Source organism: Equus przewalskii, chromosome 14 (assembly GCF_037783145.1).
Source record: "Equus przewalskii isolate Varuska chromosome 14, EquPr2, whole genome shotgun sequence".
NCBI lineage: Eukaryota > Metazoa > Chordata > Mammalia > Perissodactyla > Equidae > Equus > Equus przewalskii.
Window position 1 is genome coordinate 76,372,898 of NC_091844.1, and position 26,057 is coordinate 76,398,954.

General features: G+C 40.2%; 1 protein-coding gene across 5 annotated transcripts in view; it reads right to left on the reverse strand.

Annotated features, from left to right (window-relative positions):
- Positions 1 to 26,057, reverse strand: part of KCNS3 (potassium voltage-gated channel modifier subfamily S member 3) — a 190,646-nt gene that overhangs the window by 68,452 nt on the left and 96,137 nt on the right. For 2 of the 5 annotated variants that reach the window (XR_011526676.1, XR_011526677.1), the window contains exon 4: positions 19,191 to 19,236. The exons of 2 other annotated variants lie outside the window; for them this stretch is intronic. The gene's annotated coding sequence lies outside the window, so the exon portion shown is untranslated. Of the gene's footprint in view, positions 1 to 18,282; positions 18,447 to 19,190; positions 19,237 to 26,057 lie in introns of those variants that run through there. One more of the 5 variants, XR_011526681.1, reaches the window with a different exon arrangement.

The following is a 26,057-nucleotide window of genomic DNA, read 5'->3' on the forward strand; positions in this document are numbered from 1 at the left end:
GAGACCTCTGACTTCAAAGCTCTTGATCTTCTCCACTCCAATGTTCCTGTGAGCCTGTGGTTCTTTCAAACCCAGGAAGTGGCTGACACAGAGGGAAGCCAGCCCCTTCCTGGAGCAAGGGTGGTACCCCTCGGAGAATATGCCCGCTGTACCTCACTCTCACTCAACATAAGCAGACTCATCTGAACCAGACAGGGCAATCAGGACTGTCTAGGGCCGCTGAGAAATCACCAGCAGTGACAGAAGAGACCTGTGACATCTAGTGCTTGTGGCTCCCCAGCTGGAATAGAGGCAGAATGATTCCTAAGGTGTCCCTGCCAGACCTCCCTTTTGTATCTGGATTATAGTTTCATCCTAGGCTGCAAAGCTATGGCTTGTGAAGACCTCTCATAGTTAAACAGAAATGCGATTTTTTTTTTTTCTTAACAGAAATACATTTTGAGTGAAAGACCTGCCACTAATTAGGTAGGTAGCGTTAGAGAATTAACAAGTCCTGGGCTGTGGCACAGTAGTTAAGCACGCACGTTCCGCTTCGGTGGCCCAGGGTTTGCCGGTTCAGATCCCGGGGGTGACATAGCAACGCTTGGCACGCCATGCTGTGGTAGGCGTCCCACATATAAAGTAGAGGAAGATGGGCATGGTTGTTAGCTCAGGGCCAGTCTTCCTCAGCAAAAAAAGGAGGATTGGCAGCAGTTAGCTCAGGAAAAATCTTCCTAAAAAACAAAGAACAAGTCCTCTAAGCTTCAGCTTTCTTGTTTATGAACTAGAAGATGACCACATCACAGGAGACTGTGAAAATCCATTAAGAATTGAGTCAATTCCATGCTCAGATAGAATGGCCTCTAAGATATTTTCCAAGAGTGTGTGTCAGAGCAGCCAAGAGGGTCAGTCAAAGGACCGCGTGAGCTTTACACTCTCTTCCTGCACACCCTCTTTCCTGGGACTCTCCCCAACCTCTGGCAGAATTACTCATGGCCGTCTTTAAGCTCCCATAGCACGCTCCTGAACTCATTTCTTTACCCAATACCCCTACCACTGTGAGCTCCGTATCCCCAGGGATTAGCTAGGCCAAATGTTTGGTATTTGTTCATTCATTCATTCATTCATTTAACAAGTATTTATTGAGTGCCTAATACCTTCACAGCTGCTAGAAATGCAAACAAGATAGACAAGCTCCTGTTTTCTGTGTTTAGTCTTGTAGGCATGGCATCGCAAGTGATCCATAAATGTTTGTGGGATGAATGATTGAATATATCAGTGAGTGTATGGGGCTCACAAGTGTATTATTGCAGCTTCAGGGAAAGTGTGAGGTGCGGTCCGACTGAAGCCAAGGCCTTCAAACAGTGAGTAGGGGCATGCCTGTTGTGTGTTCTTGCTCAGGGTTCTCTAGGGCCACAAGTCAATCTCTGCCACTAGATTATGAGCCCTGAGGGACGGGATCAAGTGGGTTCCTGTCTGTATCTCCTACAGCCAAGCACAGGATCCAACCTATGGGAAGTTTGAGCTCCATCAACCTCACATTTAATCTTCATAGGCCTATGTCCCCAGGGTCCAAATTTAATGGACTCGGAAGAATCCTGCCTGAGGCCTGTCTGCCGCATTTCCAAGCACACCAGTTTCTTCCTATTCTCCAGAAGTTCATTGAGCAAATTACCCACCACAATAGTCCCATCACTTCTTGTGAGGTGAGACCCATAATCTTATCTAATTAGAACCTTCTCCGGTTTATCTTCCCAGATGTTTGATAATAATAACTTTTTGAAAGCAAAATGTACAAGAATCACTGTTATGCTCAGCCATGTATAGTACACAGAGAAAAACTTCTGCATTCCAGTATAGCAGAGTTATTTTTGGTATTGACAACTCAGGCACCAAATCCCTATTAACGAGTTCTCTGACAGGCTGGTACCAACAGCAATAAGCCTGGACACAGAAGGACTTTGAAGGCAACTGGTCCAGTTTCCAGAAATGTTGGACAGGGAAGAAGAGGAGGAGATGGCATTGACAGTGGCAGTGTTCTCTGTCAAGATACTTAAGCCAGGGAACGTGGGAACTTTATGAAACCCTGGAGATCATCTTGTTCATCATGCCCCTCACACTGTGCATGGGGATGTGTGGTGTCATGAAAGCCAAGGAGAGGTGAATGTTCTGAAGAGGGCAGGTTAGCAGCATTGAGTGGTAGGTTGGCCTAGGGTCAAAGGGAGATTAACTAGTCTGGAGAGAGCCTGGCAGTCTGGGGGCAGGGAAGGGCTGGGTATGCCCTGAGGTACTGTACTTAATCCTTAGTCTCCTCCTTTATAAAATAGTCATTGTCTCACCTGTCTCTCAGGGCTTCAGAGATGATCAAATGATGTAAAACCATGTAAAGAGCAAGTCATTAGCCTGAGAGTATTTGAACACATTAACCGAATATTTCTGTGTTAGGAACAGCTGCAAGCACAGTTGACTCCTTAGACCATCATAGGGACAATCAATTAATTAGTCCTGAGGATGACCTAACACAGCGTGAAAAGAAACTGTGTGAAGCATTTTGAAATTCTTTAGGATACAGAAACAAGTTCTGTCATGTTGTTATCTTGACAGGATGGCTAGATGTTGCTCAATCAAGGTGACTTCCGGGTGCTGGCAATATTACAGATACACATAGGCACAGACACTCACACCCACTCAGAGTGATGTTCCCTCACTGGCAGGATTACCTCCTCAGATCCACGCCATCCACTGTGCCATCCCAAGGTTGCAGATAAAAAGCAGAATTGTTTCAAAGATGGAGCAATGAGCCTAGTGTCAAGACCTCAATCCAGGGCAGATGAAGAGGACTCTTGTGAAAATGCAAACCAGGAATGCAGATGAGGCAACCACCAGTCCATTGAGAATTCAGATTTCCTAGAAGGGGCTCCCATTCTGCTGAGAAGGCTTAGTAAAGAGTATAGTTCACTAGCCAAATAATCTTGAGCAAATTGTGGGTTTGTGGAGCTAAAGGAGAAAGTGCTAACCTTCCATCTGCGGTGGCAGAGCCCAGTCCCAGGATATGAGGGCTGTCCACTCCATTGGCAACTGTCCCTTGGACCATATTCTATTTCCTCTGGGATTCCATCCCTGACCTCTCTTTAAGGGTAATGCTCTAGTTTATCTGCCCATAGATTTTTACCCAAACTCTTTAGAGACCAGGCTATGGCAAGCCAGGTCAACCCACACCATCAATTTGACACCAGAAATAGTTCTCCATCTGTGCCTTCCTCTCCATCCCCATGCCACTGCCACTTCCACAGGCTAGGTATCATCATCGCTCTCTTGGACTGTGGTCTTTGTCTCATAATCAGCTTTTCTACCTCCAGCCTTACTCCCTCCAATCCATTTTTTACACAGGCATCCAGAGGGATAGTTCTAGAACAGAAACATAACGATATAATTTTCACGCTTAAAAGCTCTGTAAGAATAGGCATTAATGCCAGGGTCAAGTCCAAGCATGCCATACGTAATCCTCTACCATTTGGCCTAACTTCCCAGGCCCCCTCTGTGTTGTGCTCACTGTACCCGAGACTCTGCCATCTTTAACTTTACACAATTCTCAGTCCAGCAGAATACTCATCTACTGATCCCTTTGGCTCAAATGAACAAATAAGCAGCATTTTGCAGAGCAGAGCAAACTTCTATCATTCTGTACCCATTAGTTCCAGAAGTTTCTTGCTGAAGGCAGGCTTACTGATGTTAGGATCCCCAGAATAGTACCAGTGCTCTCTATTTTCCCCCACCAACCACCCAATGCCTTCTCCTATTGTGCTTTGATACCTGAAACCAGCATGGGAGCCCTCTCATGAAGACTCTGAAATCTGCCTCCTGGCCAACTTGGCTTTAATGTCAATGAACTTCAGATATTCTCTTGATGTTGACTTTCATTAGAGGTGAGTGAGCCAATGAGCCTTGGACTCCTTGGAAATGAAGCAGAAGAGGACAAAAGCGGGTGCTAATGGAGAAACAGAGCAGAGATGAGATGGGCATCAGAAATAAACCAGCCTAGTGCCAGAGCAAAGGTAGTAACCTTCGCAACATGAACACTCAAGATTCCTTCACATTTAATGCTCAGCCACACAGATAAAGCCACAAGAGATCCTAGGGGAACAGCCAAGGTCATGTGACCATATCCTGGCTCCTATTCCTGAGCCCATGCAAGCAAATTGCACTACCTTCTTTACCATCCCTCTCTTATATGCTTTCCAAATACCACATGTTTACTGAATTGGCCAGTGGAAGAACTCTTTAAAGACAAGGAATGTGACTGACATTGCTGAGTGTCAATTTTGGCCACTCACCATATCAGCACTTTAAACTGTCTTACCTGCTCTTCACAACAGCTCTACTAAGTATGCATTTGTCACAGTCCCTTTCACAGATGAGGAAACTGAAACTCAGAGAGGATGGACAACTCATTCAAGTTTACCCAGCTAACGGGTGGTGGAGCTGAGACACTGCTTCCCCCGTAGCCCTCTCAAGCACACACCACTTAATTTCTCCTCATTGCCGCTAGACAATGCCTCCCTGCCTTGTTGTAAAGGCCCCACGCATGGGTAGCTCACGCTCATCCACCCTCCGTCTCCCTCCCACCTTCACTTTTGAAAGCACTACTGTTTCCGAGTCAGAAGACAGAGCATGAGGCGAGGCCTCACCCTCACCAGCTGTGAGTGAAACCATTCCAACCCTCCATTTAAGGAACGGTCCTAGCTATCCTGAGGGCAGCTATGAACATTAGGGGAGATAGCACTTAAAAGTGCCTGGCGCCCTGGGAACTGAGCAGATGGAAACTATTGTGAGATTGTGAGTGTCCCAAGCACTGGGACTCTGCCTAGGTCATGTTAGTATCTTCACTAAATAACAATTTGTAGAACCAAACAGGACTTTGTGGAGACCAGCTGTGAATGTGGGGCTCAGCCTAGCCCCACAGGCACCCTGGCCAGAGAGCACAGCACAGCCTGGCTAGCCCAGAGCAGTGCGCAAAGCCCTGCCACACACCTTCATTAATCTATTCTCAGGCATCCCTTCTCTCGAGAATCCCTCCCTCTTGAATCCATTCTCACATAGCAACAATAACCAGGCAGTACAAAGAATGTAATCTTTCCCTGCAGATGCACAGAAAGCTGTCAGGGTGGGCCTTGAGCTCTCCCTTTGCAAATAGTCTTCCCTTTGACTGTCTGCTCTCTACTCTGCATTCTTCTGACATGGGGAGTTCTAATTGTGCTGGCACCTTCTGTGTCTCCCTAACTTCTTAATGGACTCATGCTTCCTGGCCTGAGCTGGCCTGGGTATCAGAGAACTGCTAAGCGTGTCACTCCTGCCTTGGCAGGAAACAGACTCTCTGTGTAGCTGACAGCCTTGCAATGCCTGGCAAGAGGGTCTCCGGTCTGGGTCATTTGTTCGTCCCACTTCAGTACATGACATATTATCAAAAGTCGATTGGGGCCTGCCCCGTGGCTGAGTGGTTAAGTTCATATGCTCTGCTTCAGAGGCCCAGGGTTTTGCTTGTTCGGATGCTGGGCATGAACATGGCACCACTCATCAAGCCATGTTGAGATGGCATCCCACATAGCACAACCAGAGGCATTCACAAGTAGAATATACAGCTATGTACTGGGGGACTTTGGGGAGAAGAAGAAGGGGGGGAATAAAAGAAGATTGGCAACAGTTGTTAGCTCAGGTACCAATCGTTAAAAAAAAAAAAATCAACAAACCTATCTTGGTTATTAATTAATCACAGAACATAAAAACAGTTATATCAAAGCTCATTGTTTCCAGATCCTTACCTTATGCTTGGATAAAATTTCATCTTTAGAGAACAAATCAGAAGGATTCAAAGACCAAATATATCCTACTAACATCTCTGTTTCTTCAAAGAAAGGGAAGTCAGACCCCTAGAATGAACTCTCAAAATGCACATTTTGAATCTCAAATACCTTATTGCACACACCATAAGTCATCTCCTCCAGGACCCTTTTCTTAACAGACTATCTGGAAATTTATTATGCAAAAGATTCCATCTTCAGTTCAATCTTCATCTCATGTTACACTGTAGGAAGAACAGCGAGCAATTTCAGAGACTGCACTTAACCTAGGTGAGATGCTGATCTGTAGGAGTATCTGTCCCATGCAAAGAAAAACATTCTCCTCATTTTCACAGAAATAGTTTCCAATGAACCTCCCCAGTGCCATTTTGCCATCTTGTCCAAATTCTCCTCAGCAAAGCCTCGGAGTGCAATGAAGACAAAGCCATTCAGCCAGGCTCTCATGAAGCCAAACTCCAGAAGACAGGCCCTGAACCATAGTGAAAGATGGCAGCTGCTGAGTGTCACATGGACAAGAGGCAATCTCATCATGGGCTGGGCCACAGATCTCCAGGAAGCCCAGACTGATGCATCTCAAGCCAGACACAGAATCCGATGGAACACAGCTTACCTGGTGTATTTATCACCAGTGTAGGGATAGAGTCTCAGAAAAACTGAATTTATGTTACACTCACATAGATACAAGCTTTTGAACGCAAATCACCTTTAATTTGGGGCCACTTAATGCCTTTCATCAACTCTCATTGTCTTAGTTTAACAAATGGAATCATAAATTATGCAATAGACAGCGATGGCACTTATTTGCAATTAAAATTCATTTGTCAGTGCTCTGCCTGTGAATAATTAATACTAGGATAACCTTGATGGAGCAAATGCACTTTGGTGGGGTATACTGAATATTTAGGAAGTCTCCATTTATGATCTCCATTTTGGGTTGAAATAATCAGCCAGTAAATCACTCCAAATAGTGTTCAACCCAGTGAGACCACAATGTTATGAGCTAGAAACAAGAACCAAGGCACAAATAACTCCAAGGATGGTTTGTGGCTGGAAACAGAGTAAACAGAAGTACCATATTCTTGCAAATATCCACTGAACAAAACTCCCTGTGGGGTTCTGGACCAGTTTTCGAGAACCGTCTTTGGAATCCCATTTTCCTCATCTATAAAGTGAGGGTGTAGGGAGCTACGACTCTTAAGTTCCACTCTGGATTTTAAATTTTTAAGAGACTCTCAGAATTTTCAAGCTGCGGTCCAAGAGTTCTCAAGGGATCTATAGCTAGGACTATATTTCAATGCAATTTTCTTGGTCTGCTTAATGTTTTATTTTATACACTTAAAAACATTAGTCTCTGAAAAGACTCATCTCCTTCACCATGTACCTAAGAGATTCATGGCACAAGAAAAGGTTGAGTCCCAGACAGGGGGACACATATATGCACTTATGCATTAAACACATGAAAATTAATTTGGATCCAAACAAAGAGAAAATATGAGATACAAACAATGACCCTCAAATGGCAGCACTGGAAAGGACCTTTTCAACTGTATCCCAGCCTCCTAACCTCCTCATCTGCAGAGCAGGAACTCCTCCACAGTCTACCTGGCAGGCTGAGAAACCAATTCACAAACACCAGCTTGTACAATCCATCCAACAACACAATAAGGTATGTACATCACTATATATAAGTTTCACTTATAGAATCTTGGAGAAGGTGAATGACTTGCCCAAAGTCGTGTGCCCAGAACCAAAGTCTCCCCACTCCAAATCCTTGCCATATCGCTTAGGCAAGATAGTCATCAGCCTTGGACACAACATGAAATAAAACTTTACCGATAAAATCCAGAAATGTGATTCACAATAGTAGAAAAATTAAACTCAATCTATACGTTCCATAGTGGGGGAGATGGAAAGCTCCCCTTCACAGGAAAATAGCCCCAATTGACCTATTTTCCAGGCAGAGGACAGAAATTCCCAAAGCCACCTTCAGGACTCCATCTGAGATAGAAACACATGCTCTGAGGGCCTGGGGCCACCAGAACAGAAGGTAGTATAATAGCTAAGTCACTATCTTCTATAGGTGTAAAAGAAATGCTTTGATCCTCAGCATTTCTGTGATGTGTTTCCAAAATAAAGTCTCAGTCTGAACTTTTAACATATGAGAAAAGGAATTTTAAACTTTCATTTCTTGCTGAATTCATAGGCTGTGACATAAAGGACTGGCTCCTGAGTACCAAAGGGATCTTATTATCCATAGGACACTTCAACTCAAAGCACAGAAGGAGAGTTCAATTCAACAACCTAGTGGCTGCCTACTCCTGAACAGCAAGTACGTGCCAAGCACTGAGCGCAGAACCCAGAAAGGGTGGTAAATAAGATATAAACTCATGAGCCAGGAGGAAAATAAACACACACAGACAAAAATAATTGTAATACAAGACAGTTTTCCAGGCCATAATGCAAGAGCACACCAAGGAGGTAGAGAGATTTGCTTTGAATGGAAAATATACCAAAGCTCCACAGAGGAGATAGATTTGGGATGTGGGACATGCCCCTCAAATATATCCCCTTCTCTCCATCTCCATCACCAGGTGAGATAGAGAAGGGACATGTAGAGAGGAGGAAACATTCCAGAAAAAAGGAATAGCATCTATGGGAAAAAAAAAAGATGCATTGGGAGAGGCACAGCATGTTCCAGGGATGATGGGAAGTCAGTGAAGGAGGGAGTTGCAGGCAGACAGAAAGAGACAGACCAAGCTACATCGCAAAGGACCTAGCACAGCAAGAAAAGGAGTGTGGACAGTATCTCATTATTGACAAGGAAGCAACTGGCATTTTAAGTATAAGATTCATAAAATCTAATGTTTTAGAAAAATCACTCTTGGAACCAGGAGTTGGGGGGCTGAAGAATTAGAAGCTTAGAGGCCTGTTGAGAGGCTGTGGAACATGCCAAGCCTGACATACAGCCCTAGCAGGCATGTTGTCACAGAACTCGTAAACTGAGTCCAAAGCTGCCTCCTAATAACTTTAATTAAGGTATTCTCAGAAATCTCATTAAATTTCAGCAAAAGAGACAGCTGATGTATTGTTCGGTTATCTGATACTCCTCAGAAAGGTCCTTAATACAGAAGAATAATGCAATAAGTAAATAAATTCTCAATAATGCATAAAGTAGAGAATTAAGCCAATTGTCTGGAAAACTCAGCTCCCAAATATTTCAACGATAATCGGCTATTTCACGAGGAAAGTGGATTCTAGGCTGAGGTACACATGGCATCTCTTAATCCTCAAGTGAGCCAATCCTGGGTCATTGTTTTATGAAAATACCTCACCTTGGTCATGCCGCTCTGCCTTTGAATAAACTCTCATTGAACAAAAATGTGAAAGAGAGAGGGAGCGGGAATGGGAAAGAAGAAGGAAGAGGAGGAAGAGGAAAAGATGAGGAGGAAAGAAAGAAACCTAGAGAGAGACACACATACAGAGAGAGAGAAAAGATGGCCCAGGAGGTTAAAATAAGAACAGAAATCATTAGAACAGTGAGGCAGATGGGGAGGATTTGGGGCGGGGTAGGGAGAGGGACAGATGGCCATCTGAATGCTTGAAGTTTACCAGTTCCTCAAGCAGCCGTCCAGCACCCTCCCTGGGTGCCTGAAGAAGGAAGGACTGATAAGATATTGTTTCCCATGCTACTTGCCCTGCTTGAGAGAATCAGGTATGGCACAGGGATGGGGTCAATGACAACGTGAAAACAGGTAAGGTATTTTTACTCCACTACAATTAGTAAATTCTTCCATCCATCTTCCTTTCCATTCATGCAAGGAGCACTCTGCTAAGATATTTATGTTCTGCGCATAGTAGCAGTCTCTGGGAATAAAAATGAATGAATGAACAAAATTACCTACTTGCATGCCTAGTATTTGTTTTGCTTTGGTTCCTTTATAATATCAATAAAAATAGAGTAAATCTCACCTGAAAAGTGTGGATGATCTGACTGATCCCTAGCTGTGTGGTCTTATATAAGTAACCTAACGGTTTGGAGTCTCCCTTTCCTCATCTGTGAAATAGAGATAAGAGAACTTTCCAGTTCATCTCATAGGGTTGTTGGAAGGACAAAATGAGATCACTATACCATAAAATACTTTGTAATCTCTAAAGCACAAGCATATGATACTATTATAATGAAGGAAACATCTGGAAGTTTACTTCGTGACCACTGAATGTAACTTAAGTTAGAGGTTTAACGTTCACCTTGTATTCTTTAAAGAAAGAGTCAGTTGATTAAATTAATAATGTAAACAAGGTAAAGGAAGGGAAATAAGCATTTAAGTCACTTAATTGTTCCTAATCGCAATTGGTGTGCTAATCATGAATCTTATTTGGCTATTCACCAAAGCAAGGTTCTAAAGGACAATGCTATTCATCTTGTTCTAGGTACACAGTTTGCATATTTGAAAGAAATGAAATTGAATTGCTTTTAAAGATAGAAAATAATTCAGATTTCTGTTATTTTAGACTGCCTTGTTCACCCAAGATGCCCCATCCCCCACCTCCACAAAGATGGATCGATGAGGTTTGACAGGTGTGACTTTGGAAATGAAGACAGATGACCAGCAATGCTCTGACTCTACAAGAACTATTCCGAGAATAGGGAGCTCAGATGGGGATTCTGGGGCGTGAACTCTTTGGCTGAGCAACAAATGCACTTGGGAGTAGGAGAAGATGGCGGGGGCAACATGGCAGTATCCTCTCTACTGAGTGGTATTTTACAGGTTGTGAAGCACTTTTGCTACATTATCTCATTTGATTCCGACCACAAGCCAGTGAGATAGGTGTTAGTAGCCCCATTTTATACAGGCATAAGTGTGAAGCTCACAAACATTAATTCGTTTGCCATAATTCACATAGGCATTAGTAGGCTCATACATTTTTTTTCTCCCTAAGCCTGACCCCATCAACTGTGCTCTCTTTTCTGAATTGTTAGCCTCTCCTCCATCTTTTTAATCTTTTGCAAACATTACTAAATTATTATTTGATATATATTTCATATGGCATTTTTTATTTATTTACATCCCACTTCTCTAGGAAGTTTGAAGGTGTCTTGCAACCAAGATGCCCAATAACATTAATGTAGAATGAGAAAACTAGGACTGAAGCAAATAGGCAAATCATAGGCTGCTACTGACTACATGGAGTGTGTTCTTTCTCTTTATACATATACTATTATACATACATATATTTCAACATATGTATATATATTTACATACACTATATTCATACAAATTTCAATATGTAGTGTGTGTGTGTGTGTGTGTGTGTGGTGACAGAACTTAGCATTCTGATAAGCTCTCTGTATAACTTGATACTGAGGTTCCTGAGAGTCAAGGTAAAGATAAGCAGGATGAATTACATAGCTGTCATTATAGGGATGAAGAAAGCAGATTAGCAACTTGGTGGAAATAAAATATTTCCCAACAATAAGTTCTGCAGGATATTTCTCATGCTGTGTTATACATATTGTTTCTCTCCAGGGTCTCATGTCAGAAAATAAGAACCTCTTGATATTTTGGTAGTGGAACTCCTTTGTACAGGTTCTAAGACAGATGTGCCTTTGGAGAAACACTACCCTGCATCCAAGTGTTGACTCTTTATCTCCCTTTCCTCTCATGGAGATTCAGAATCTTTCAACATTTCCTTATCTCGTTATTCCCTAGTATCTCTGAAAAATGTATGTAAACAAGTAGTCAAAATGGCAGTACTCTGATGGAAATCAATTTAATCAAATTCAATGTAAATATTAGAAAGAAAAATGAGCAATCAAGAGATTCAATTTTAAAACTACAATATATGGATTTAAAAAAATTGTTTTATATATATTTTGCTAATTGGGAAATGCATTTATTTTTTAAAAATTACAGATTTTGCAGTCATTTCAACTTTTATTAAATATCTACTTTCTTTCTTTCTTTCTTTTTTTTTTTTGCTGAGGAAGATTTGCCCTGCGTTAACATCCACTGCCAAGCTTCCATAGCATGGCCACTGGCAAGTGGTGTAGGTCCACGCTCCAGAACTGAACCCAGGCCACCGAAGCACAGCATGTGGAACTTAACCACTAGGCCACCGGAGCTGGCTCCTAAGTATCCACTTCTTTCAATAAATTCAGTTTTCTGTAAATAGCCAATTGATCACTTTTTAACATTACTTTAATGCAAACATACTATGATACATCCATGCAAGAGTCATTAAAAGGTAGTAAATTCATGCGCTAATGGTTTAAATTCATTTCTAGTGGAAAGGATGCTATTTGATTGGCTTAATAAAACCAAGGAGCATCTGTGAGAAATGGCAGAGATATGCATGGGAGCATAGGATGACCTTGGAATTTTTTCGAACAACTGAAGAGTTTTTAAGAAATAAACATATAGCATTAAGATGTTAATAGCATTTTTATTCACTCAAGTACATCAATGTTCTTACACAGACAGAATTTGTTATTGAAAAAAAGTTCATTTTCATAACGGATGTCAAATACATAAAGAGAATCTAAATTTGTACATGTGTCTCTTTTCTTCCCTGATGCAGACATTTGAACTTGGTTATAACTGAGAAGAGATGTCTCAATTACAAAGGGCGAAGAATTTCAAGAGACACTGTGTTCCTCAGTTTTCTTATACAGGGAGAGCCATTTTATGAGAGACAGGGTGGTAGTATGGAAAAGGTCAAGAACCAAGAGCTGACTTCAGTCCTAGTGGAGCTGAGCTCTCTTTGACAGGTTTGAGACTTTAGTTTCTTATTCTTTAAAATATTAATAATAATGCACCACAGTGTTACTCTAAGGATTAAGTGAAATAGTGTGTATAAAGCTTGTGGATAAGTGCCTAACACAAAGTAGACATTTAATAAATGTGAGTTCTTTCCTTTTTCTGTTTATCTTCGGGAATCATTTAAAGATTAAATGGTCATTCAACAAATGTTTATTGAATGTTTGGTCTCTGTACATTCTGTTCTAGGATTTGGGAATGTAGCAGTAAATAAGACTGAATCCCTGTAGAAGTACCACATAAATATGAGTTGTGTTATTAGCAGAATTTCTAAAGCAACTAGTACTACATGATTCTACCCGTTCCTAGAGCTAGCTAATTATTATGATTCAGAGCACAACAAAATAGAATTAGGGAACGGTCTTATGGAAGTGAAAAATTGTTCTGTCTAATCACATAGAAGCTATTGTGGGGAACATCCCCTTTAGAATTCTCCTACAGCATGGTAACTGCTGAAATTTCCAGGCAATCTGAGTAAATCAGGAAATTTTTAAAAAATATCACACATAAATGTTCTGCCTCTGTTTAGGATGTAGAAAGTCACAAGAGAGTGTTGGGTTGGTCTCACGCTAACAAAACAGAACGAACCAGAGAAACTACAACATCTTGGTTTTTTTCCAAATATATGAGTTGAAAACACAAAGAAACCTAACTGAACGAAATTCCAAGAAAGGTTAAGCTCTTTGTAAGAGAGAAGAGATTCTCAGCTGCTTGCATCCCTGGCAGAGTGGTAGGGAACAAATCATAGCTGCAGATAAGGAGAACCCAGTTGAAATTTTAACAGAATTTTAAGACTGTGTATAGGCTAGTGTGACCAATTAATATTCTGAGAAACCCCACACACAGAGTTAGATTGAAATCACCCGCCAAATCTTTCCAACAGGTCTTCATTGAGTGCTCAGAGGTAGTCTGCCAAAGGTTTAGGCAGGTCAGGAACACTAAGAGAGATCACCCATGAGGTGCACAGTGCCTCCTCCAGGTACAAAGCAGCCACTCTCAGACGCAAGAAGTAAGACAAGAGAGCTAAAACAAATTCATGGGAGGCACTACTGGTTCTCAGGCACCAAAAGCTTGAGGAAATGCAAGACATTTAAGAGAAATGTAAAGCATTCCAAGGCATCACAGAGTGGAGTGAAGCTGCCCTCAGAAGTCTTAGGCAGGCCAGCAGGGAAAAAAATTTTGCTAAGACACAAAAACACAAGGACTGGTCTAGAGATCAGAGAGAACCCCCCAGCAACTCATAAATCAAACAACCAGATTATAAAGCAGAGAGTTTGGAAAGCTGTTAACTCAGTTGTCATCCATAAAAAGATCTCCAGAACTATAGCAGTTCCAGATCATAAATCCTGCTGAAGAGAAAGTCCCAAGGCAACTTCACAACAACTAATGCTTGTAGCAAATGAACTGAATCAAACTAAAGCTGCTACTAAGCCCAGGCTGAGCTCAATGATGGGTCAGACTGACATAGGCCTTCCCTCTAAAAGACTGATGGAAAGAAGTGTGTATTCTTTTCTGGAGGTAATTTTTGTTTGCTTCAGTCTATTTTTAATACAAAATGTCTGCCATATGACCAAAAATTACAAGATACATCAAGACAAGAAAATGTGGCCCACAGACAATAGAAGAAACGGTCAATGAAAGCAGACCCAGAGACAGCCCAGAGGATGAAATGTCAGACAGAGTCTTGAAACTATCTAGGATAAAAATGCTAAAGGATCTAGTGTAAAAATCATACAACATGCTTCAAGACTGAATGACTATATTAGACAAATAGAAACTATTTTTTAAACCAAATGGAAACTCTAGAAATGGGAGATACAATATCAGAAATAAAGAATTCAATATAAAGCTTTAAAATTAAAATGGACACAGCAGAGGAAAGAACCATTGAACTTGAAGATAGATAAATATAAAGTAACCAAAATGAGACTCAAAAACAAGAACTATTTTTCAAAAAGAACAGACCATCTGAAATCTGTGGGACAATATGAAAAATTCTAACACACATGTTATTGGAGTTCCAGAAGCAGAAGAAAGATAATAGTGCAGAATAAATATTTAAATATACAAAGGCCAAGAACTTTTCAAAATTGATGAAGGACATCAACCAATGGATTCAAAAATCCAATTAATCCCCAAAAGGATAAATACGAAGAAAACCACATGTAAACACAAGTATGAAACATGTGAAATCAAAGAGAAAGAGAAAGTCTCAAATGGACCCAAAGCAAAAACAAAACCCTATGATCTGAATAACAGCTGTCTTCTTACCAGAAACAGTGGAGACCCAAAAACAATGGAACAATAATTTTGAAGTGCTGAAAAGAAAAAAGCTGTCAATCTAGAATTCTATATTCATTGAAAATATCCTTCAAAAATGAAGACAAATAATGAATATTTTTTATTCACACAAAGTTAAAAATAATTAATCTCAAATGAAAAGATAAAATGTCTCCTCAGATTGATGGAAAATTAAACCAGATGAAACATCAGACTTACAGGAAAGAATACAGAGTACAAAAAAGGGTAAATATCTTAGTAAACATAAAAGTTTTTTTATGTTAGCATCTTGAAATACTTCATAGGCATCTAAAAATGCCTTTATAGGCAGTTTAAAATATAAATAATAAGATACTGTGACATCGCATATACAGAGAAAATATAAAAAATAATAAGAGAACAAAGAGCAGAAGAGTAAATGGAAACATAGTTACAAGATTCTTTAATGTTTATTAAACAGTATAATTTTATTTGAAGGTTAACTTGATAACTTAAAGATCTATATTGTAATATCTAAAAGCAACCAGTAAAATCAATCAAAAAGACATGTACCTAAAAAGTCAATACAGACTTATGCTTCTGGTGAAAATAGAGTAATGAGATGGAATTTTCCTTCCCATCTGAAGCAATTTTAAAAATGGAGAAAGTATATGAAACAACAGTTTTCAGACAAGAGCTATCAGGCAATTCAGGAGATTGATCCTTGAGATAGAAGAAACGAACAAATTGTGCCCTCAATTGCTCAGCTTAAGATCTGGAGAAAATTTCCAGGCTGCTGTGCAGGAGGGTGATCTCTGGACATGCTGACCTATTTCCTTAAGAAGAAAAGACAGAGCTCTGAGTCTGGAGAGGCCTATGTAAATGAAGTTCACAAGGCAGACCTCCAAAGATTTGGTCTTACAAAGATAAGACAGGCTAGTATTGGCTTAAGGATAGACAAATAGATCAGTATAACAGAGTCCAGAAATTGACCCATCCATATATAGACAATCTATTTTGACAAAGACAACTGAGTGAAGAAAGGGTCAACTTTTCAACAAATGGTTCTGGAAAAGTTGGCCTTGCATATACAGAAAAAAAATTTACCTTGGATCTGCACCTCACACTATACGTAAAAATTAATTCAAATATGGATTGGAGAACAAAATTAAAACTCAAAACTACAAAACTTTAATTTAAAAAAATAGGACAAAATATTTGCCACTTAAACTATCAAACTGTCAACATCATGAAAAGCAAGAATAGACTGAGAAAGTGTCACAGATGAGATGAGGGTGAAAAACAACTGATGTGTAGTATCCTACACTGGATCCTAGGACAGAAAAAGAGACATTAGTGTAAAAATTGGTGACATCTAAATTGTCTTTAATTAGTAGTATTGTATCAATGTTAATTTCTTAGTTTTTGACAAATTTACCATGGTTATGTAATGTTAATACTAAAGGAAGCTGGGTGAAAGACATACTGGAACTCTCTGTACTATCTTTGCAACTCTTCTGTAATATAAATTTATTTCAAAACAGAAATGTTTTTTAAGTAATAAGGAAATATGAATAATCTTATACAAATAAATTCAATAACTTAGATGAAAGGGAAAAATTCCTTGAAAAATATTTTTATCAAATGACAAGAAGAAAATATATTTTTATCAAATGACAAGAAGGAATTATAATGTAAATAGCTACATCCCTGAATATCTCTGAACAAAGCTGAATTTATTATTCAAAACTTTCTCATAAAGTATGACTTTCTTGCTGAGTTCTATTGAACATTTAATGAAGAAGCAATGTTAATCCTATACCAACATTTTCACGAAAGAGAAAAGAGAAGACTTCCAAACCTGTTTTATGAGGCCAGCATAGTAACCTTAATAACAAAACCAGATAATGATATTACAAGGAAATAGAATTAAAGAGGAATATCCCTCAAGAACATAAATGCAAAAATTGTTGATGACATATGTAAAATTAACTTCAGCAATACGAGGAAAGGATAATTCATCATGGTCTGGCAGAGTTTAATCTAGGAATGCAAAGAAATCAGCAGAAAATAAATCAATGTTATTCGCCATTTTAACAGAGGAAAGAAGAAAAATCATATAATCATTTTAATATATAAAAGAACACATTCAACATGTTATGATAAAAAATAATTAAAATTTTAGGAAGAGAAAGGAGCTTCCTCAATCTAATAAATAGCGTCTATAGGATCCTACAAGTAACACTATATTTAATGGTGAAATATTAAGCTTTTTCCTCCTAGATTAAACAAGGCAATGTGTCTACTCTTACCACATCTAGTCAGTATTTTACTGGACATCTTAGCTAGTGCAATAAGGCAGGAAGAAGTATAAAGGGCATATAGATTACAAAGGAAGGAATAAAACCATCTTTATTTATAGATAATATGGTTTGTTAGTAGAAAACTTTATGGAATTTTGTATACACATATTCATATATTCATAAACTAATAAGTTAATTTAGCAATATTGCAGGTTAAAAATTCTACACACCAGCGTTAAACAACTGGAAAACAAAGCTATGTCATTTACAACGGCACTAAAAAACTTCAAAAACCTGGACTAAATTAAATAAAACTTAGGTAACAGCTTTATACTGAAAACTACAAAATATTGCCGAACAAAATGGAAAAAGACCTAAATAAATAAACAGTGTTTATAGGTTGAAAGGCTCAGTATTGTTAAAATATATGTTCTCTGTAAATTGGGCTACATTTTCAATGAAATCCCTATCAAAATCCCAGAAGTCTTTTTGGGAGACATTGATAAGTTGATTCAATAATTTATATGAAAACAAAAGACCAGAATAGCCAATACAACCTCAAAATAAAAAGAACAAAAATCAGAGAACTTATAGTGCCTGATTTCCAAACCTAAAGCTAAAGTAAAACTACTTAGAAAATTACTGTAAAAGTAGTTTTATAAAACAAACTTTAAAAACTATTTTAAAAAGCGAAAGTAATAAAGAAAATGAGTCTCCTGATTTTAACCATCCTTGATGAAAACTTCTCCCTGCCATAGTCAAGAGAGAGCAAAAAGTTTAAACAAATCTTTTCTAATGATCATTAAAGATAAACTACATTGCAGATCTTTTCCCCATTGCCAGGGGATGGGGCCATGGGAGAGCTATGATGCAGGTGTGCACTGAATAGTCCCAGGCTGCTGAGCTTTCTAGCTGATTCATTCAACAAACCTTCACTGAATGCTTATGATGGTTTTCATATGAGACAAAATATAAGAAGGAAGTGGAAGAGGGGAGAAATAAATTAGGCACATGGTGCTAGGTCCCATATTAGATATCATATACATTTATAATCCTCACACCAACCTCATATCTTAAATCTTCCTATCTTCATCTTAGAGAAGAGGAACATGCAGTTCAGAGAGCTTGGGTAGCTTGAGGCAACACAGGTAGTAGTGTGGAGAGGTTGGGTTCAAGTCCAGGTCTAATCTGGCTCCGAAATCCTCGCTTTTTCCACTCCACTGCACTGCCTTCTCGGACAGTCCAGCAATGCAGGTGGATAACAAGAAAATACAATGCAATGTGATGAGTGCTATATTAGAGATAAATCTTATTGGAATTAACTCTTTCTGGCAGAGGCCTGGAAGTCACATGGAGGAGGTGTTATTTGAATCAGGTTATTATTAATGATTAGGAGCTCACCAGCCTGTAAAATGGACTTGAGGAGGGTACAGTATAGAGAATGACAAGGAGTTAATTGGTCTGGAATGCAGGGTTTGTAGGATTTTTAAATTGCCAGAGGTAAGGTTGGTTAGGTCATTTCAGGGCCAAACTGAGAAATCCTGTGTGTGTTAAACTAAGGAGTTTATATTTAATTTGGTAGGCAAATTAAATTATTTAATTTGGGGAGTCATTGAAATGCGTGAATAATGGCACTTTAAGATTATTTTGAGAATATATGGAGCCTAGATAAAAATAGAGAGAATAAGGGGGAAGACATGTTAGAGATCTATTGCAATAACCCAGCTGAGAGCTAAAGACATCTAGAATTTGGACAGTATCAGTAGAAATGGAACAATGCAATAGAATGAATATAATGTAGGCAGGAACTTGACAGGACTTAGTAAATACTTGGACAAAGTAGAGATGGAAAAACTGCTCCCCGAGTCAGGCTCAGGTGACTGTTCCAATGGGAGCGAATATAAAAAAAAGGAATAGGTTGGCATGGGAGGGCATCAATTAGGAAAGTTGGTCTTCCTGTTCTGTTTACTCACCAGGGTATGGACGTGATTGCCCCTTTTCCAGTATTGCAACTTGAGTCTATAACATCAAAAAAATAATAATAATCAACTCTGAGTTATGATAAGAGTTTAGTCTTATTTTACATCCCTCCCTTCAGCCCACCAGACTTCCTAGTGTCTCACTTGTGACATATTCCAGCCAATAGAGGATCACATTTACTTTTATACCCATCTTTCTCTGTTTAATTTTTCCCTGCTTGTCGATAAATCCAAGTGTGGCAGAGTCTGGCTAGCTATTCATGAAATTAGTTTTCCTTCCCTCATGCTCACAGCTGGACCGCACTTCCTAACTTCCCTTGACATTAAGTGTGTACATATGACCACATCTGACCAATGAAAAGTGGGAAGAAGTGATGGATCCCACTGCCAGGCCTGACCAATAAAACTGTTCAGCCCTCCATTCATATTTTCTCCTATCTGGTAGTCGGATGTCAGCATCCAAGGCGACCTTGAAGCCACATGTTGAAGTTGCCAGAGCCTGCATAAGCCTGATGGAGCCAAGCCTTCTCTCCCCCGCCCCACCTCCCTGCTACGGCCGCCATTAGACTTTACATAAGCTGGAAATAAACTTCTATTGAGTCAATCTATTGAGATTCCAGGGTTTATCTGTTAACTAAAACACCAATGTTGCAACTCGGCTGATAATGGACTCTATCCTACTTGTGATACAATCCAGATTTCTGGCCAACAACAGGTTTTAAAATACCATTTACCTAAAAACTGTAAAGTTGATTCACACACAAAAAAGCTCTGCAGGGCCCGGCGGCGTGGTGCAGTGGTTAAGCGCACACATTCTACTTCGGTGGCCGGGTGTTCACCGGTTTGGATCCCGGGTGCGGACATGGCACCGCTTGGCAAGCCATGCTGTGGTAGGCATCCCACATATAAAGTAGAGGAAAATGGGCATGGATGTTAGCTCAGGGTCAGTCTTCCTCAGCGAAAAAGAGGAGGATTGGCAGCAGTTAGCTCAGGGCTAATCTTCCTAAAAAAAAAAAGTAGCTCTGCAGTCCATTGGATGAGGAACCTAGGTCCACAAACTACTCAGGCAACAGAGCTTCAGCTGCAAGCTGTTCTTAGGCTGAGTTCTGGACTGAGGCCAGCACCTGGGGACCTGCCTTGGGAGCTGAGAAGGGGCAACTGTGGAGGCCAGGTCAGCCAATCGAATGTTTAGAAACATCACCTTGACCAGATTTTGCACACAGTCTGCCGTCTTACAGTACATCTTCTCATTCTGCTGGGGTTGTTTGTTCCAGTTTTGGCCACCAAGGGGGAAATAAGCCACAAAGTCCCAGAAGAGGGAAATGACAGAAATCGTAACTGAGGCCCGAACTCTCAGCTGCAAAGACAGTGAGAGCAATGGTCCTTGTTCTTTTCTTTTTCTTTTTTTTTTTTTTCTTGTAACCTTATTGAAGTATAATACACATTGAAAAAAGTGCACAGCTCTTAGGTATACAACTCAAGGAATTTTCACAAACTGAACCCCACCATGTAAACCAGCATCCAGATCACGGAGAACATTACCACCAGACCTAAAGCCCCCTTATGCCTTCTTCCTATCTCATTCTCCCAAGGGTCTTCTGACTTCTCACAGCATAGATTCATTTTGCTTGCTTCCGAGCTTTATGTAAGTAGAAACATTTAGGATGTAGTCTTCTGTCCCTGGCTTCTTCTGTTCAACATTATGTTTGTATGATCCAACCATAGTGTTCCACACATCTCGTTTGTTTCATAGTTTGTTCATTGTTATTGCTGTATAGTATTTCGTCATATGAAGAAACCACATTTACATACCATTCTACAGTCAATGGACCACTTGGATAGTTTCCAGCTTGAGGATATTGCAAATAGTGCTACTGTAAACATTCTTGTACATATCTATTGGTGAATATATGTAAGCATTTCTGTTAGCAGTCTACCTTGGAGTGAAATTTTGGGTCGTATGCTACGTATTTGCTCAGTTTTCCTAGAAAAGATTGAACAGTTTTCCTAAGTGGTTGTACCAATCATGTGCTCTTCATAATCAATGCCCTGCAAATGGCCAGAGTACCAGGAAAATGATTAATTAATTTAGATGCATATTGAATCAAGATCCCTGTGGAACAGCCAAGGGGAGTTAAGAGAAACTGTTGGCTCCAGGGGTCTGAGGTTCAAGAAGATCTAGGCTGGATGTATTCATCGGCATTTAGGTGACAGAGGGAGTCATGGGTCAGATGGAATCCCCCAAGGATAGAATGAGGCATATGAAACCAAAAGAGCCAGAAAGTGGACCTGGTGCTGAAGAGGAAGGCAGGGGAAGAGGAGCAGGAACAGGAGGGAGGCTAAGAAGCACCTTCCTCACTAACAGCAAGCAGGGACTCACGTGGGAGAACTGGGTTCACTCTGTGCTCTTTGGAAACTGACAGAGTATTTAAGGACACTGATTATTTTACATTCCCTGAAATTTACTTTGAACAAAACTTTCTCCAGCCTGTGCATTTACTCTGGCTTCGTTACTAATTCCCCTGCTTCTTTCCTGCACATTCAGTATAGTAAAGGGCTATCTCAGAGAAGAAATCGCTTCTGGCACTCTTCTTTTTAAAAATAATTTGAACCTCATTAGATCGGAGTTGACTTTAGATAGTGTTCCCCACGACAGCTTGACTTACTACAATGAGGTTTAGCATCTTTATGATACAGGCAGCTCTGAAACTTAGCAGATAACATTTTAGGCTGGTTGTCTTCTAATCTTGGTGGATTTCTCTATAATATTGCTGATGGAATTCATTATGTCAGACACTTAAATGGTACAAATCCTTCAACCTCAGAAAGGAGGGTTGGCTGCCACCCTTGAGATTGCTGTCTCCCCTGGAGGCTGCAATAAGCAGAGAAAGGAGAAAAACGAATGTGTAATTACTGAAGTTGCCTCCCAGGCAGCATAATGAAACTTAAGCCTTTCGAGGATTCAAAGATGAATGAAATATGGTCCCTTCCCTTAAGGGGCCGACAACTGAATGAGAGAGGGCAAACACACAATTAGCTCTAGTGCAATGTAGAATGGAAAACACATTGAATTAGAAGTACAAGCAGCATGTTGTGGAGGTACATGTGAGAGAGTGCCTCCCTGCCAATTCTGACTGAGTGATGAGACAAGCCTCCTTAGAAAGTAAAATTAGCTTGAGAAAGGAGTGGAACTCTACCAACAGCAGTAGCTTGAAGAAAGAGCACGAGAAAATGCCAAGATGTCAGGTACATACCAATATATCCCAAAAGAACTAGCACTTCGTGTGTTTAGTGCAATGGTTCTTACAGTGTGATCCCCAGACAAACAGCACCATTATCACCTTGGAATTTGCTAGAAATGCAGAATTTCAAGGCCCCGTCTCAGACTCACCGAGTCAGAAATGCTGGGCATGAGGCCTGGAAAGCTGTGTTCTAGCAAGCTGTCCAGTTGATTCTGAAGCACACTTAGGTTTGAGAACCTTTGGAACAGAGAGTAATGTGCATGGCGTGGTACCATATGAGATGAGGCTGGAAAGGCAGGCCAGATCTGGATCATGGTGAGCTCAGCATGCAAACTCAGGGATTGGGATTTTATTCGGTAAGGAATGGAAAGTCATTGTAGAATTTTGAGCAAGAGAATGATATGATCAGACTCATGCTTTAGAAATAAAATTCCACCAGCAGGTGGATGATGTACTGACAAAAAGAGTAATTGGTGTAGGGAGAAAATACTTAGAAGCCTATAATTGGAAATCCTGTGAAAAGGAACACAGACTTCAGCCCAAAGAGGTGAACATAAAAGTCATCCTTATCTTTATGAGAGAATAACTCTAAAGGAATATATGTTCACAGTTGGCCCTACAATAGAAGATCCTGCTTTTTTTTTTTTTGGCTGAGGAAGATTCACCCTAAGCTGACATCCAATGCCAACCTTCCTCTTTTTGCTTGAGGAAGATTTGCCCTGGGCTAACATTTATGCCAGTCTTCCTCTATTTCGTATGTGGGTCCCCACCACAACATGGCCGCTGACAAGTGGCGTAGGTCTGTGCCCAGAAACTGAACCAGGGCCGCTAAAGCAGATTGCACCGAACTTAACCACTAGGCCATGGGGCTGGCCCTTCATTGTGCTTTTTTACTAGCAAGAAAAGAAACTGGAATTCTAGAACTTAGTATCAAGCATTACCTTAAGTGTCTTGTAAGTCATTATCTCATATAATCTATGCATCAACCTCATCTGAATCTGTTAAAAACTGCCCAACATCACACAAATAGGAAATGTCAGAGGGAGACCTCAGGGAGCTAAGAATTAAGTGAAATATAAAAGCATCAAACCCAGGGCTATCATAAAACTTTTATTTTTCTGCTGTACCTTGCAGCTAATGTTAAGCCTGTCTTCAGTCTTTGTGCTCATTTTGACTGCAGTCTACCCCTATGGTAGCACAGAGACATGGAGAAACAGACCCAGTCTTTATCTGTAATTTTCTCAGACCCCTTCCAATCACCGTCCACCCAATTTTCCACACCCCCTTCAAAAAGAATTATGAACACTCTACTCGTCACGCCAGCCATGGAAGCAGTTTCCTCAGCCTATTCTCATATTGAATGTTAACATACTGAATTCCTCCCACATTGAAATCATCCATGCAAATTTTCAATTTTCAGTTGCCTGATGGTAACGTGATGACAGAGGTGGATGGGACCTTGAAGAACATGTGATCCAATCTCATCCCCACTCCCCACCATTTTACATAAATAGAAACTAAACCCCAGAAAGGGCAAGAAATTACCCAAGGTATTCACAGAATAAAAATCAGATTTCCTCGTTCAGAGCTCTTTCTGTCTCACCATAATCTCTTTTGTGAAATCTTCTTGCATCATCACTCAGCTTCTTAAACAGTGGCTGATACATAGTAGGTACTTAAATATTTTCTGATTGAATGAATGAAGTCTTCATCAATCAATTCTACTCAATACTCTCCAGCCAACTACCCCAACCATCCTCAACTCCGCCTCTTTCTCTAGCCCTCAGAGCTTACTGCTCCCTCCTCCTTGCAGCTCACAAAGAGACAATCACATTACTTGCTCTCTACTGATGTTACACCAAAAAAAGGACATCATTTCATTCTTCAAATTAAAAAATAACTCATGCACTTATTTCTATATATAAAAGAATCTCTCTCTCTTTTGAATAACCATGGAGAGTGTGCAAGGATTTCTATTATTTTTTAAAGGAAAGCAATTTGATTATTTATAAGTGCCTATAGCAAAGTATGACATGCTGTGATAAAGTGCCCTGGGATTGGGACTGTACACTGAGAAATACTAGGTTTATCAACTTGATTACTTGTAAATGGATGTTTCTAAAGGGCCTAAAACCTAAGTTTCATTCAGGATATTAAACATCTTTGTTGGCAACAGTTTAAACACTTGTTTACACAACTACATTATTTGACCTGCTCATTACATGAGCCCATTAACTGGAATGTTCAGATAAATATTCTCATTTATCTTATTTTCTGGGGGAAACGAAAGCAGGTCCTTCTCTGGTTATAATTTTCTTCTATTTAGAAAGCCTGGATGTGGGTTTGGATATTTCAGAGTGATTAGAATCTAATAAACAATGTGGTAAATGAGTTTTTCTTCCATATTTCAGGACTTTGTGGGGCCTCTGCATCCTCATTCTGGGTATCCTTTGGCTTTTTCCTCCTTAGCTCCCTTATTTCATTCAATTGAACAATATTTATGAGCAGTTATTATTTGTCAGACTCTTGGCTAGAGGCTCACAGAGCCAGCTGAGCTTCCTTCACCCCCTCCAACACACACTCACGTTGATTAGATTCCAGAGAGTGGGACTGTCCATATAGAACACAAAGGAAGTCACTACCCTGACCATATCTTGAACTGAAACCAATAGGAAGGAGAAAGAGAGGGATGTATAGTTGAAGAGTGCTCAGTTTGGATCAGCTCAGCACACATTTCCTGAGGGTCTATTATGTGTCAGATCCTAGGCTAAACCCTGAAGATAAAGAAGACTAGACTTGTCCTCAAGGGTTTAGTGAGGGATACAGATGAGTAAGTAGATGATTAACTCCAGAGATTAAGATGCAGAGAGGCTATGATATCCCTGAGGCAACACTTAATCCAGACTGGAGATGTTTGGAGACTTCTAGTGTGGGAGAAGGCCAGAGTCTTCCTGGATGAAGCAGCAGGAATGAGTAGGAGTCAGCTAGGTGAAAAAGGAGGCATTTAGACAGAGCAAAATGCATGAGAAAAGACCTGAAATCTAAGAAAGTAATACTACTTGGCCTTGAAAAGTAATGTTATGGGCAACAGTTGCAGTAATGAAGCTATTCCAGGTATTCTCAGCAAGGAAGACTTCTTTGCCACCATAGACTTGCTCTGTGACAGCAGGGGGGTGAAGGGAGGGCATCTTCTCCAAGGGTGCCAACAGGACTCAGGATATTGTTTTTGCCTCTTGAAATTCATACAGCTGCTACACACAGTAGGGGCTCACTTCTCCTTTTATGGATTTTTCTAACACAGATTTTTCAAAGTGTAGTCTGAGGCTCACATGCATCAGTATCACCACATGGAATACTTTTTTAAAAATCCACTTTCCACTGACCATTGTGTATACCAGCTGAATCAAAATCTCTAGGGGTGGGTGCAAGAATACGCATTTTTTAACAAGCATGCAAACGAGCATTTGCACACAAGAGTTTGGGAATCACTTTCAATAAGGTTAGAGCAGGGGTTCTCAATCTTAGGTGAATATTAAAATGACCTGGGAGCTATTCAAGCCATGCCTAGGCCCCACACCCAGATTTTCTGACTCACATGGCCTTGGGTGGGAGTGGACAT